The sequence below is a fragment of the Hyla sarda genome, unplaced genomic scaffold (genome assembly GCF_029499605.1).
Source record: "Hyla sarda isolate aHylSar1 unplaced genomic scaffold, aHylSar1.hap1 scaffold_1376, whole genome shotgun sequence".
Lineage (NCBI taxonomy): Eukaryota > Metazoa > Chordata > Amphibia > Anura > Hylidae > Hyla > Hyla sarda.
The window spans coordinates 40,738-55,651 of record NW_026608005.1 but is presented as its reverse complement, the minus strand read 5'-3'; the positions used below and the strand labels follow the sequence as shown (position 1 = coordinate 55,651).

General features: G+C 46.0%; 5 non-coding genes and 3 pseudogenes across 5 annotated transcripts; all 8 read left to right on the top strand.

Annotated features, from left to right (window-relative positions):
* Positions 1-404: 404 nt before the first annotated feature.
* On the top strand, positions 405-584 carry LOC130306500 (U2 spliceosomal RNA; annotated as a pseudogene).
* Positions 585-2,671: 2,087 nt separating this feature from the next.
* On the top strand, positions 2,672-2,862 carry LOC130306476 (U2 spliceosomal RNA). The gene has a single exon (XR_008855822.1). It is a non-coding gene; the product is annotated as a U2 spliceosomal RNA (small nuclear RNA).
* A 2,084-nt stretch (positions 2,863-4,946) lies between these two features.
* On the top strand, positions 4,947-5,106 carry LOC130306503 (U2 spliceosomal RNA; annotated as a pseudogene).
* A 692-nt stretch (positions 5,107-5,798) lies between these two features.
* On the top strand, positions 5,799-5,992 carry LOC130306495 (U2 spliceosomal RNA). Its single transcript, XR_008855842.1, has one exon. It is a non-coding gene; the product is annotated as a U2 spliceosomal RNA (small nuclear RNA).
* Positions 5,993-8,071: 2,079 nt separating this feature from the next.
* LOC130306475 (U2 spliceosomal RNA) lies at positions 8,072-8,262 on the top strand. Its single transcript, XR_008855821.1, has one exon. It is a non-coding gene; the product is annotated as a U2 spliceosomal RNA (small nuclear RNA).
* Positions 8,263-10,342: 2,080 nt separating this feature from the next.
* On the top strand, positions 10,343-10,533 carry LOC130306474 (U2 spliceosomal RNA). The gene has a single exon (XR_008855820.1). It is a non-coding gene; the product is annotated as a U2 spliceosomal RNA (small nuclear RNA).
* A 2,080-nt stretch (positions 10,534-12,613) lies between these two features.
* Positions 12,614-12,773, top strand: LOC130306502 (U2 spliceosomal RNA; annotated as a pseudogene).
* A 692-nt stretch (positions 12,774-13,465) lies between these two features.
* Positions 13,466-13,659, top strand: LOC130306494 (U2 spliceosomal RNA). Its single transcript, XR_008855841.1, has one exon. It is a non-coding gene; the product is annotated as a U2 spliceosomal RNA (small nuclear RNA).
* The last annotated feature ends 1,255 nt before the right edge of the window (positions 13,660-14,914 follow it).

Genomic DNA, 14,914 nt, shown 5'->3' with positions numbered 1-14,914 from the left:
TGTCGTATGATGTGGTTATGTTTGGACTTAGTATGGTAGGGAGAGATAAGGAAAGGGTTTTTTTTGTGTTGCTTGCCATTATTAAAGAAGTACTTTGGGATGTTAGGAATTTATGTGTATTCAAAAGAAAAAACGTGTCGGTGGAGGGTTGTATTAAGATGATTCTAGATAGGTTATATGTTGTTTATTTGTGTGATAGGAAGAATTTGGGGGATAAGGATGCTGAGGGGATATGGAAGTTTTTGAAATGGAGATATCTTGTAAGTTTGTAATTGGTGATGGTATTTATGTTTGTTTGAAATTGAAAATAAAAAGAAAGACCTAATGATGAGTTGGACTTTACTTCAGAAAGTCTAAGTGACGAAGTATGGAGTTGGATTTTGATGTTTTAATGTCCAAACCTGAAGGTTTAAAAAAAAAAAAAAAAAAAATCTGTTCTTATCAGTTTAATATCTGATACGTCCCCTATCTGGGGACCATATATTAAATGGATTTTTGAGAACGGGGGCCGATTTCGAAGCTTGCTTCCGTCGCCCTATGCATTGACCCGATATGGCAGTATCTTCGGGTACAGTGCACCACCCCCTTACAGGGTTAAAAAGAAAGATTCCTACTTTCATTGCTACCTGCTTGCTGGCTAGCCAGCTAGCCAGCCCTGTGGGCCTTGCTGCTGCAGCCAAAAAACAAAAGGTGGTGCTGCTGCTGCTGCTTCTGCTGCTTCTGCTTGTGTCTGGCCGCTGTTGGAGCGTCCAGGCACAGGACTTCTGCTGCTGCTGACTAAATGGCCTCCTTAATTGGATCATTTGAGTAGCCAGCACACCTGTGCAGGTAGGGCATGACATGATAGGCAGCTGCCTTGATAGCGGGTGGGTGCTGAATGTTCCTAATTGACAAAATAAGATTAATGCTTATGAAGAAATATAAAATCTCATCCCTTCCCCAATATCGCGCCACACCCCTACCCCTTAATTCCCTGGTTGAACTTGATGGACATATGTCTTTTTTCGACCGTACTAACTATGTAACTATGTAACATAACATGGGGGGGGGGGGGGTCTCCTGGCTGTTCACACAGGTGTGTCATTGCTGTACATTGACCATGCATTGCTTCTGTGGTATTGCAAAGGCAAAGACAAATGCTTCCAGCCATCCATTGCACTAATGGATTGGTCATCAGCTGGCTGTCTATGTCCCGCATCAATATAGACCAAAGTACAGAGGGTTAGGCTATGCTATTGTGCACCTACCTGATGCATCAGAAGGTGCGAGGCCCTTGCTAAATTCTGTGCACAGACTTTGAGATCTATACTTTAGACTGTATCTAAACCTGCTCCAACATGGACTGACATTCTGGCCTACTTTCAGCCGATGCGACTTGTCTGTCGCTGAACAGTCGCTTTTTATGTATTCAGCACCTATGTATAATGTTGTAAAAATGCTCTAGAAGCTAAAGTCGCAGAAATGTCACACATATTTGGCCTGCAACTTTCTGTGCGACAAATTCAGACAGGAAAAATCAGTATAAATCCTTAGAAAATTATCCCCCAGTGTCTCCATCTGCTGGCGGTATTGAATAAGCATTGCTGCACTGATGGGGTATGCATTAGACGAAAAAAAAGAAGAAAAAGAAGAATAATACGCCCAGAAAAGAGGCGAAAAGGAGAAAAACGTAAAAAAACGTGAAAAAAAAGTAAGAGGAAGAGAAGGGAAAAAAAGGTGGAAATGGGTTTAAAAGTGATTTCGGCGGAGAAATATATATATATATATATATATATATATATATATATATATATATATACGCGCACACACACACATATATATAAACGTATTCTCCGTTGAGATATTGCAGCCGCTGCTGTGTCCAGGCCCAGGAGCCTTAGCACTGTGCTGTGATGTCACTCAATACCACTGACATCACTAGGTGTAAACAACATCTCTCCTTTGCTGTGTATGTGACTATGGAGCTGTTTGGTGATGTCGTCTATTATGGCCTTCATAGAAGCAACAGGAGATTGTTGCATCCATCTAGAACCCTCAGAACTACAGTGCTATGATGTCACTGACTTCCACAGGCCTTGCAGAGTGTAAACAACAACAACCCAGCTTTGTTGTGTATGTAACCATAGGGATTTGTGATGTCACCTAGAACCTTCACAGCAGCGACAGCTTTATGAGGAGCATCAGCACTGCTCTGCCTGAGCAGAACCATCACCGCCATAGGTTGTCAAATAACCCGGATTTAACCCACACAGGTAAGTCCAATGGGGTGCAGGCATGTCCTCTATGCTTACAGCTTCCCGTGGGTGTTGGTTTGATACCGTTTGGGGACAGCCAAGGAGGCATCTGCAGGCAACAAAGGTAGGTGTGTGCTTGTGTGTGTGTTTCCTATGCAGATCCTAAGCCCAGTGTCACATGCAAGTAGGAGGAGTAAGAAGGGTTCCTGGCAAATCCGGGTTATGGATTGCATTTAAAAAGGCCCCGTGGGAGTGCAATGGGCCCCTGTCTTGCTGCTTAGCAATAATGGTATGGGTTTAGGTTCTGCTGTGTGTACTGGTGGTTGACTGCCCCCCAGCCCAGAGTGTGCATGGAAAATTGTCTGGCAGCCTCCCTGACAGCAAGCAGTGATAGTGCCCATGAAGGGGACCTTGTTGGGCCCGCCCCTTTCACGGTTATCGCTTCTCGGCCTTTTGGCTAAGATCAAGTGTAGTATCTGTTCTTATCAGTTTAATATCTGATACGTCCCCTATCTGGGGACCATATATTAAATGGATTTTTGAGAACGGGGGCCGATTTCGAAGCTTGCTTCCGTCGCCCTATGCATTGACCCGATATGGCAGTATCTTCGGGTACAGTGCACCACCCCCTTACAGGGTTAAAAAGAAAGATTCCTACTTTCATTGCTACCTGCTTGCTGGCTAGCCAGCTAGCCAGCCCTGTGGGCCTTGCTGCTGCAGCCAAAAAACAAAAGGTGGTGCTGCTGCTGCTGCTTCTGCTGCTTCTGCTTGTGTCTGGCCGCTGTTGGAGCGTCCAGGCACAGGACTTCTGCTGCTGCTGACTAAATGGCCTCCTTAATTGGATCATTTGAGTAGCCAGCACACCTGTGCAGGTAGGGCATGACATGATAGGCAGCTGCCTTGATAGCGGGTGGGTGCTGAATGTTCCTAATTGACAAAATAAGATTAATGCTTATGAAGAAATATAAAATCTCATCCCTTCCCCAATATCGCGCCACACCCCTACCCCTTAATTCCCTGGTTGAACTTGATGGACATATGTCTTTTTTCGACCGTACTAACTATGTAACTATGTAACATAACATGGGGGGGGGGGTCTCCTGGCTGTTCACACAGGTGTGTCATTGCTGTACATTGACCATGCATTGCTTCTGTGGTATTGCAAAGGCAAAGACAAATGCTTCCAGCCATCCATTGCACTAATGGATTGGTCATCAGCTGGCTGTCTATGTCCCGCATCAATATAGACCAAAGTACAGAGGGTTAGGCTATGCTATTGTGCACCTACCTGATGCATCAGAAGGTGCGAGGCCCTTGCTAAATTCTGTGCACAGACTTTGAGATCTATACTTTAGACTGTATCTAAACCTGCTCCAACATGGACTGACATTCTGGCCTACTTTCAGCCGATGCGACTTGTCTGTCGCTGAACAGTCGCTTTTTATGTATTCAGCACCTATGTATAATGTTGTAAAAATGCTCTAGAAGCTAAAGTCGCAGAAATGTCACACATATTTGGCCTGCAACTTTCTGTGCGACAAATTCAGACAGGAAAAATCAGTATAAATCCTTAGAAAATTATCCCCCAGTGTCTCCATCTGCTGGCGGTATTGAATAAGCATTGCTGCACTGATGGGGTATGCATTAGACGAAAAAAAAGAAGAAAAAGAAGAATAATACGCCCAGAAAAGAGGCGAAAAGGAGAAAAACGTAAAAAAACGTGAAAAAAAAGTAAGAGGAAGAGAAGGGAAAAAAAGGTGGAAATGGGTTTAAAAGTGATTTCGGCGGAGAAATATATATATATATATATATATATATATATATATATATATATATATACGCGCACACACACACATATATATAAACGTATTCTCCGTTGAGATATTGCAGCCGCTGCTGTGTCCAGGCCCAGGAGCCTTAGCACTGTGCTGTGATGTCACTCAATACCACTGACATCACTAGGTGTAAACAACATCTCTCCTTTGCTGTGTATGTGACTATGGAGCTGTTTGGTGATGTCGTCTATTATGGCCTTCATAGAAGCAACAGGAGATTGTTGCATCCATCTAGAACCCTCAGAACTACAGTGCTATGATGTCACTGACTTCCACAGGCCTTGCAGAGTGTAAACAACAACAACCCAGCTTTGTTGTGTATGTAACCATAGGGATTTGTGATGTCACCTAGAACCTTCACAGCAGCGACAGCTTTATGAGGAGCATCAGCACTGCTCTGCCTGAGCAGAACCATCACCGCCATAGGTTGTCAAATAACCCGGATTTAACCCACACAGGTAAGTCCAATGGGGTGCAGGCATGTCCTCTATGCTTACAGCTTCCCGTGGGTGTTGGTTTGATACCGTTTGGGGACAGCCAAGGAGGCATCTGCAGGCAACAAAGGTAGGTGTGTGCTTGTGTGTGTGTTTCCTATGCAGATCCTAAGCCCAGTGTCACATGCAAGTAGGAGGAGTAAGAAGGGTTCCTGGCAAATCCGGGTTATGGATTGCATTTAAAAAGGCCCCGTGGGAGTGCAATGGGCCCCTGTCTTGCTGCTTAGCAATAATGGTATGGGTTTAGGTTCTGCTGTGTGTACTGGTGGTTGACTGCCCCCCAGCCCAGAGTGTGCATGGAAAATTGTCTGGCAGCCTCCCTGACAGCAAGCAGTGATAGTGCCCATGAAGGGGACCTTGTTGGGCCCGCCCCTTTCACGGTTATCGCTTCTCGGCCTTTTGGCTAAGATCAAGTGTAGTATCTGTTCTTATCAGTTTTCATGCTGGTGGGGATGGGTGCTGCATGGAGGATGCAGGTGTACCAGGGCTTTCCGGGGCTGGTTCTGAGGAATCAGCTCGACGGCTGCCCCGATGTGACCTGTTCCCTCCGGGTCTCGCCATGAGGCTGAGAGGGTCTAGAGCCGAGGTACTTTTGTGCCTCGGGGAGTGGTGACCCCGAGGTGCCGAAACTCACTGGGAGAATAGGCTCACTGAGTTGAAGCACGGGCACCATAATCTCTTCACCTTGTGGCACTCACCTCTTGATTCCCGGCCTTCTGGCTAGGATCAGAGAAATTTTTATAGATCCGGCCGGATGTCCGGGCAGTATATCTGCACACATTCACTTATTTATTTATTTTTTGTCTCACTGTGTCACTTTTTGCGTGTTGTGTGTTCACAGGATTTGTCAGGATGCGGTAGCCCTTCTGGGTGTCCCTCCTGGCGGTCTAGGGGAGGTGTGTGTGGCCATTAGGTTCCGCACCTCCCTGCAAACACCCCGGGTACTCCTGCTTCGCAGGGTACCTACCGTAATCGGCTCTGCGGGCAGATACCTTGGCTAACGCCAAGGGGGATGCCGGGAGCATTTGTGGTCTCCTAGTAGCTTCGGCGAAAAGGGACATCGAACCTGGAACCTCGCAGGTACCTTTTGGTCCGGAGGCGAAGGGTAAGGTTTGTTGGGGGGCCTCTCTCCTATCGGAGAAGGGCTTGCGATAGACCGCATCCTTTGTGCACGTTTTTTTAGTGTAACACGTTTGCACTTTTTCTTGCACTTTGGGTGAATCGAAAGCACGTTCCTCGGCTTTAGATAAAAAAAAAAAAAAAATCAAGTGTAGTATCTGTTCTTATCAGTTTAATATCTGATACGTCCCCTATCTGGGGACCATATATTAAATGGATTTTTGAGAACGGGGGCCGATTTCGAAGCTTGCTTCCGTCGCCCTATGCATTGACCCGATATGGCAGTATCTTCGGGTACAGTGCACCACCCCCTTACAGGGTTAAAAAGAAAGATTCCTACTTTCATTGCTACCTGCTTGCTGGCTAGCCAGCTAGCCAGCCCTGTGGGCCTTGCTGCTGCAGCCAAAAAACAAAAGGTGGTGCTGCTGCTGCTGCTTCTGCTTGTGTCTGGCCGCTGTTGGAGCGTCCAGGCACAGGACTTCTGCTGCTGCTGACTAAATGGCCTCCTTAATTGGATCATTTGAGTAGCCAGCACACCTGTGCAGGTAGGGCATGACATGATAGGCAGCTGCCTTGATAGCGGGTGGGTGCTGAATGTTCCTAATTGACAAAATAAGATTAATGCTTATGAAGAAATATAAAATCTCATCCCTTCCCCAATATCGCGCCACACCCCTACCCCTTAATTCCCTGGTTGAACTTGATGGACATATGTCTTTTTTCGACCGTACTAACTATGTAACTATGTAACATAACATGGGGGGGGGGGGGTCTCCTGGCTGTTCACACAGGTGTGTCATTGCTGTACATTGACCATGCATTGCTTCTGTGGTATTGCAAAGGCAAAGACAAATGCTTCCAGCCATCCATTGCACTAATGGATTGGTCATCAGCTGGCTGTCTATGTCCCGCATCAATATAGACCAAAGTACAGAGGGTTAGGCTATGCTATTGTGCACCTACCTGATGCATCAGAAGGTGCGAGGCCCTTGCTAAATTCTGTGCACAGACTTTGAGATCTATACTTTAGACTGTATCTAAACCTGCTCCAACATGGACTGACATTCTGGCCTACTTTCAGCCGATGCGACTTGTCTGTCGCTGAACAGTCGCTTTTTATGTATTCAGCACCTATGTATAATGTTGTAAAAATGCTCTAGAAGCTAAAGTCGCAGAAATGTCACACATATTTGGCCTGCAACTTTCTGTGCGACAAATTCAGACAGGAAAAATCAGTATAAATCCTTAGAAAATTATCCCCCAGTGTCTCCATCTGCTGGCGGTATTGAATAAGCATTGCTGCACTGATGGGGTATGCATTAGACGAAAAAAAAGAAGAAAAAGAAGAATAATACGCCCAGAAAAGAGGCGAAAAGGAGAAAAACGTAAAAAAACGTGAAAAAAAAGTAAGAGGAAGAGAAGGGAAAAAAAGGTGGAAATGGGTTTAAAAGTGATTTCGGCGGAGAAATATATATATATATATATATATATATATATATATATATATATATATATACGCGCACACACACACATATATATAAACGTATTCTCCGTTGAGATATTGCAGCCGCTGCTGTGTCCAGGCCCAGGAGCCTTAGCACTGTGCTGTGATGTCACTCAATACCACTGACATCACTAGGTGTAAACAACATCTCTCCTTTGCTGTGTATGTGACTATGGAGCTGTTTGGTGATGTCGTCTATTATGGCCTTCATAGAAGCAACAGGAGATTGTTGCATCCATCTAGAACCCTCAGAACTACAGTGCTATGATGTCACTGACTTCCACAGGCCTTGCAGAGTGTAAACAACAACAACCCAGCTTTGTTGTGTATGTAACCATAGGGATTTGTGATGTCACCTAGAACCTTCACAGCAGCGACAGCTTTATGAGGAGCATCAGCACTGCTCTGCCTGAGCAGAACCATCACCGCCATAGGTTGTCAAATAACCCGGATTTAACCCACACAGGTAAGTCCAATGGGGTGCAGGCATGTCCTCTATGCTTACAGCTTCCCGTGGGTGTTGGTTTGATACCGTTTGGGGACAGCCAAGGAGGCATCTGCAGGCAACAAAGGTAGGTGTGTGCTTGTGTGTGTGTTTCCTATGCAGATCCTAAGCCCAGTGTCACATGCAAGTAGGAGGAGTAAGAAGGGTTCCTGGCAAATCCGGGTTATGGATTGCATTTAAAAAGGCCCCGTGGGAGTGCAATGGGCCCCTGTCTTGCTGCTTAGCAATAATGGTATGGGTTTAGGTTCTGCTGTGTGTACTGGTGGTTGACTGCCCCCCAGCCCAGAGTGTGCATGGAAAATTGTCTGGCAGCCTCCCTGACAGCAAGCAGTGATAGTGCCCATGAAGGGGACCTTGTTGGGCCCGCCCCTTTCACGGTTATCGCTTCTCGGCCTTTTGGCTAAGATCAAGTGTAGTATCTGTTCTTATCAGTTTAATATCTGATACGTCCCCTATCTGGGGACCATATATTAAATGGATTTTTGAGAACGGGGGCCGATTTCGAAGCTTGCTTCCGTCGCCCTATGCATTGACCCGATATGGCAGTATCTTCGGGTACAGTGCACCACCCCCTTACAGGGTTAAAAAGAAAGATTCCTACTTTCATTGCTACCTGCTTGCTGGCTAGCCAGCTAGCCAGCCCTGTGGGCCTTGCTGCTGCAGCCAAAAAACAAAAGGTGGTGCTGCTGCTGCTGCTTCTGCTGCTTCTGCTTGTGTCTGGCCGCTGTTGGAGCGTCCAGGCACAGGACTTCTGCTGCTGCTGACTAAATGGCCTCCTTAATTGGATCATTTGAGTAGCCAGCACACCTGTGCAGGTAGGGCATGACATGATAGGCAGCTGCCTTGATAGCGGGTGGGTGCTGAATGTTCCTAATTGACAAAATAAGATTAATGCTTATGAAGAAATATAAAATCTCATCCCTTCCCCAATATCGCGCCACACCCCTACCCCTTAATTCCCTGGTTGAACGTGATGGACATATGTCTTTTTTCGACCGTACTAACTATGTAACTATGTAACATAACATGGGGGGGGGGGTCTCCTGGCTGTTCACACAGGTGTGTCATTGCTGTACATTGACCATGCATTGCTTCTGTGGTATTGCAAAGGCAAAGACAAATGCTTCCAGCCATCCATTGCACTAATGGATTGGTCATCAGCTGGCTGTCTATGTCCCGCATCAATATAGACCAAAGTACAGAGGGTTAGGCTATGCTATTGTGCACCTACCTGATGCATCAGAAGGTGCGAGGCCCTTGCTAAATTCTGTGCACAGACTTTGAGATCTATACTTTAGACTGTATCTAAACCTGCTCCAACATGGACTGACATTCTGGCCTACTTTCAGCCGATGCGACTTGTCTGTCGCTGAACAGTCGCTTTTTATGTATTCAGCACCTATGTATAATGTTGTAAAAATGCTCTAGAAGCTAAAGTCGCAGAAATGTCACACATATTTGGCCTGCAACTTTCTGTGCGACAAATTCAGACAGGAAAAATCAGTATAAATCCTTAGAAAATTATCCCCCAGTGTCTCCATCTGCTGGCGGTATTGAATAAGCATTGCTGCACTGATGGGGTATGCATTAGACGAAAAAAAAGAAGAAAAAGAAGAATAATACGCCCAGAAAAGAGGCGAAAAGGAGAAAAACGTAAAAAAACGTGAAAAAAAAGTAAGAGGAAGAGAAGGGAAAAAAAGGTGGAAATGGGTTTAAAAGTGATTTCGGCGGAGAAATATATATATATATATATATATATATATATATATATATATATACGCGCACACACACACATATATATAAACGTATTCTCCGTTGAGATATTGCAGCCGCTGCTGTGTCCAGGCCCAGGAGCCTTAGCACTGTGCTGTGATGTCACTCAATACCACTGACATCACTAGGTGTAAACAACATCTCTCCTTTGCTGTGTATGTGACTATGGAGCTGTTTGGTGATGTCGTCTATTATGGCCTTCATAGAAGCAACAGGAGATTGTTGCATCCATCTAGAACCCTCAGAACTACAGTGCTATGATGTCACTGACTTCCACAGGCCTTGCAGAGTGTAAACAACAACAACCCAGCTTTGTTGTGTATGTAACCATAGGGATTTGTGATGTCACCTAGAACCTTCACAGCAGCGACAGCTTTATGAGGAGCATCAGCACTGCTCTGCCTGAGCAGAACCATCACCGCCATAGGTTGTCAAATAACCCGGATTTAACCCACACAGGTAAGTCCAATGGGGTGCAGGCATGTCCTCTATGCTTACAGCTTCCCGTGGGTGTTGGTTTGATACCGTTTGGGGACAGCCAAGGAGGCATCTGCAGGCAACAAAGGTAGGTGTGTGCTTGTGTGTGTGTTTCCTATGCAGATCCTAAGCCCAGTGTCACATGCAAGTAGGAGGAGTAAGAAGGGTTCCTGGCAAATCCGGGTTATGGATTGCATTTAAAAAGGCCCCGTGGGAGTGCAATGGGCCCCTGTCTTGCTGCTTAGCAATAATGGTATGGGTTTAGGTTCTGCTGTGTGTACTGGTGGTTGACTGCCCCCCAGCCCAGAGTGTGCATGGAAAATTGTCTGGCAGCCTCCCTGACAGCAAGCAGTGATAGTGCCCATGAAGGGGACCTTGTTGGGCCCGCCCCTTTCACGGTTATCGCTTCTCGGCCTTTTGGCTAAGATCAAGTGTAGTATCTGTTCTTATCAGTTTAATATCTGATACGTCCCCTATCTGGGGACCATATATTAAATGGATTTTTGAGAACGGGGGCCGATTTCGAAGCTTGCTTCCGTCGCCCTATGCATTGACCCGATATGGCAGTATCTTCGGGTACAGTGCACCACCCCCTTACAGGGTTAAAAAGAAAGATTCCTACTTTCATTGCTACCTGCTTGCTGGCTAGCCAGCTAGCCAGCCCTGTGGGCCTTGCTGCTGCAGCCAAAAAACAAAAGGTGGTGCTGCTGCTGCTGCTTCTGCTGCTTCTGCTTGTGTCTGGCCGCTGTTGGAGCGTCCAGGCACAGGACTTCTGCTGCTGCTGACTAAATGGCCTCCTTAATTGGATCATTTGAGTAGCCAGCACACCTGTGCAGGTAGGGCATGACATGATAGGCAGCTGCCTTGATAGCGGGTGGGTGCTGAATGTTCCTAATTGACAAAATAAGATTAATGCTTATGAAGAAATATAAAATCTCATCCCTTCCCCAATATCGCGCCACACCCCTACCCCTTAATTCCCTGGTTGAACGTGATGGACATATGTCTTTTTTCGACCGTACTAACTATGTAACTATGTAACATAACATGGGGGGGGGGGTCTCCTGGCTGTTCACACAGGTGTGTCATTGCTGTACATTGACCATGCATTGCTTCTGTGGTATTGCAAAGGCAAAGACAAATGCTTCCAGCCATCCATTGCACTAATGGATTGGTCATCAGCTGGCTGTCTATGTCCCGCATCAATATAGACCAAAGTACAGAGGGTTAGGCTATGCTATTGTGCACCTACCTGATGCATCAGAAGGTGCGAGGCCCTTGCTAAATTCTGTGCACAGACTTTGAGATCTATACTTTAGACTGTATCTAAACCTGCTCCAACATGGACTGACATTCTGGCCTACTTTCAGCCGATGCGACTTGTCTGTCGCTGAACAGTCGCTTTTTATGTATTCAGCACCTATGTATAATGTTGTAAAAATGCTCTAGAAGCTAAAGTCGCAGAAATGTCACACATATTTGGCCTGCAACTTTCTGTGCGACAAATTCAGACAGGAAAAATCAGTATAAATCCTTAGAAAATTATCCCCCAGTGTCTCCATCTGCTGGCGGTATTGAATAAGCATTGCTGCACTGATGGGGTATGCATTAGTCGAAAAAAAAGAAGAAAAAGAAGAATAATACGCCCAGAAAAGAGGCGAAAAGGAGAAAAACGTAAAAAAACGTGAAAAAAAAGTAAGAGGAAGAGAAGGGAAAAAAAGGTGGAAATGGGTTTAAAAGTGATTTCGGCGGAGAAATATATATATATATATATATATATATATATATATATATATATACGCGCACACACACACATATATATAAACGTATTCTCCGTTGAGATATTGCAGCCGCTGCTGTGTCCAGGCCCAGGAGCCTTAGCACTGTGCTGTGATGTCACTCAATACCACTGACATCACTAGGTGTAAACAACATCTCTCCTTTGCTGTGTATGTGACTATGGAGCTGTTTGGTGATGTCGTCTATTATGGCCTTCATAGAAGCAACAGGAGATTGTTGCATCCATCTAGAACCCTCAGAACTACAGTGCTATGATGTCACTGACTTCCACAGGCCTTGCAGAGTGTAAACAACAACAACCCAGCTTTGTTGTGTATGTAACCATAGGGATTTGTGATGTCACCTAGAACCTTCACAGCAGCGACAGCTTTATGAGGAGCATCAGCACTGCTCTGCCTGAGCAGAACCATCACCGCCATAGGTTGTCAAATAACCCGGATTTAACCCACACAGGTAAGTCCAATGGGGTGCAGGCATGTCCTCTATGCTTACAGCTTCCCGTGGGTGTTGGTTTGATACCGTTTGGGGACAGCCAAGGAGGCATCTGCAGGCAACAAAGGTAGGTGTGTGCTTGTGTGTGTGTTTCCTATGCAGATCCTAAGCCCAGTGTCACATGCAAGTAGGAGGAGTAAGAAGGGTTCCTGGCAAATCCGGGTTATGGATTGCATTTAAAAAGGCCCCGTGGGAGTGCAATGGGCCCCTGTCTTGCTGCTTAGCAATAATGGTATGGGTTTAGGTTCTGCTGTGTGTACTGGTGGTTGACTGCCCCCCAGCCCAGAGTGTGCATGGAAAATTGTCTGGCAGCCTCCCTGACAGCAAGCAGTGATAGTGCCCATGAAGGGGACCTTGTTGGGCCCGCCCCTTTCACGGTTATCGCTTCTCGGCCTTTTGGCTAAGATCAAGTGTAGTATCTGTTCTTATCAGTTTTCATGCTGGTGGGGATGGGTGCTGCATGGAGGATGCAGGTGTACCAGGGCTTTCCGGGGCTGGTTCTGAGGAATCAGCTCGACGGCTGCCCCGATGTGACCTGTTCCCTCCGGGTCTCGCCATGAGGCTGAGAGGGTCTAGAGCCGAGGTACTTTTGTGCCTCGGGGAGTGGTGACCCCGAGGTGCCGAAACTCACTGGGAGAATAGGCTCACTGAGTTGAAGCACGGGCACCATAATCTCTTCACCTTGTGGCACTCACCTCTTGATTCCCGGCCTTCTGGCTAGGATCAGAGAAATTTTTATAGATCCGGCCGGATGTCCGGGCAGTATATCTGCACACATTCACTTATTTATTTATTTTTTGTCTCACTGTGTCACTTTTTGCGTGTTGTGTGTTCACAGGATTTGTCAGGATGCGGTAGCCCTTCTGGGTGTCCCTCCTGGCGGTCTAGGGGAGGTGTGTGTGGCCATTAGGTTCCGCACCTCCCTGCAAACACCCCGGGTACTCCTGCTTCGCAGGGTACCTACCGTAATCGGCTCTGCGGGCAGATACCTTGGCTAACGCCAAGGGGGATGCCGGGAGCATTTGTGGTCTCCTAGTAGCTTCGGCGAAAAGGGACATCGAACCTGGAACCTCGCAGGTACCTTTTGGTCCGGAGGCGAAGGGTAAGGTTTGTTGGGGGGCCTCTCTCCTATCGGAGAAGGGCTTGCGATAGACCGCATCCTTTGTGCACGTTTTTTTAGTGTAACACGTTTGCACTTTTTCTTGCACTTTGGGTGAATCGAAAGCACGTTCCTCGGCTTTAGATAAAAAAAAAAAAAAAATCAAGTGTAGTATCTGTTCTTATCAGTTTAATATCTGATACGTCCCCTATCTGGGGACCATATATTAAATGGATTTTTGAGAACGGGGGCCGATTTCGAAGCTTGCTTCCGTCGCCCTATGCATTGACCCGATATGGCAGTATCTTCGGGTACAGTGCACCACCCCCTTACAGGGTTAAAAAGAAAGATTCCTACTTTCATTGCTACCTGCTTGCTGGCTAGCCAGCTAGCCAGCCCTGTGGGCCTTGCTGCTGCAGCCAAAAAACAAAAGGTGGTGCTGCTGCTGCTTCTGCTTGTGTCTGGCCGCTGTTGGAGCGTCCAGGCACAGGACTTCTGCTGCTGCTGACTAAATGGCCTCCTTAATTGGATCATTTGAGTAGCCAGCACACCTGTGCAGGTAGGGCATGACATGATAGGCAGCTGCCTTGATAGCGGGTGGGTGCTGAATGTTCCTAATTGACAAAATAAGATTAATGCTTATGAAGAAATATAAAATCTCATCCCTTCCCCAATATCGCGCCACACCCCTACCCCTTAATTCCCTGGTTGAACTTGATGGACATATGTCTTTTTTCGACCGTACTAACTATGTAACTATGTAACATAACATGGGGGGGGGGGGTCTCCTGGCTGTTCACACAGGTGTGTCATTGCTGTACATTGACCATGCATTGCTTCTGTGGTATTGCAAAGGCAAAGACAAATGCTTCCAGCCATCCATTGCACTAATGGATTGGTCATCAGCTGGCTGTCTATGTCCCGCATCAATATAGACCAAAGTACAGAGGGTTAGGCTATGCTATTGTGCACCTACCTGATGCATCAGAAGGTGCGAGGCCCTTGCTAAATTCTGTGCACAGACTTTGAGATCTATACTTTAGACTGTATCTAAACCTGCTCCAACATGGACTGACATTCTGGCCTACTTTCAGCCGATGCGACTTGTCTGTCGCTGAACAGTCGCTTTTTATGTATTCAGCACCTATGTATAATGTTGTAAAAATGCTCTAGAAGCTAAAGTCGCAGAAATGTCACACATATTTGGCCTGCAACTTTCTGTGCGACAAATTCAGACAGGAAAAATCAGTATAAATCCTTAGAAAATTATCCCCCAGTGTCTCCATCTGCTGGCGGTATTGAATAAGCATTGCTGCACTGATGGGGTATGCATTAGACGAAAAAAAAGAAGAAAAAGAAGAATAATACGCCCAGAAAAGAGGCGAAAAGGAGAAAAACGTAAAAAAACGTGAAAAAAAAGTAAGAGGAAGAGAAGGGAAAAAAAGGTGGAAATGGGTTTAAAAGTGATTTCGGCGGAGAAATATATATATATATATATATATATATATATATATATATATATATATATATATATACGCGCACACACACACATATATATAAACGTATTCTCCGTTGAGATATT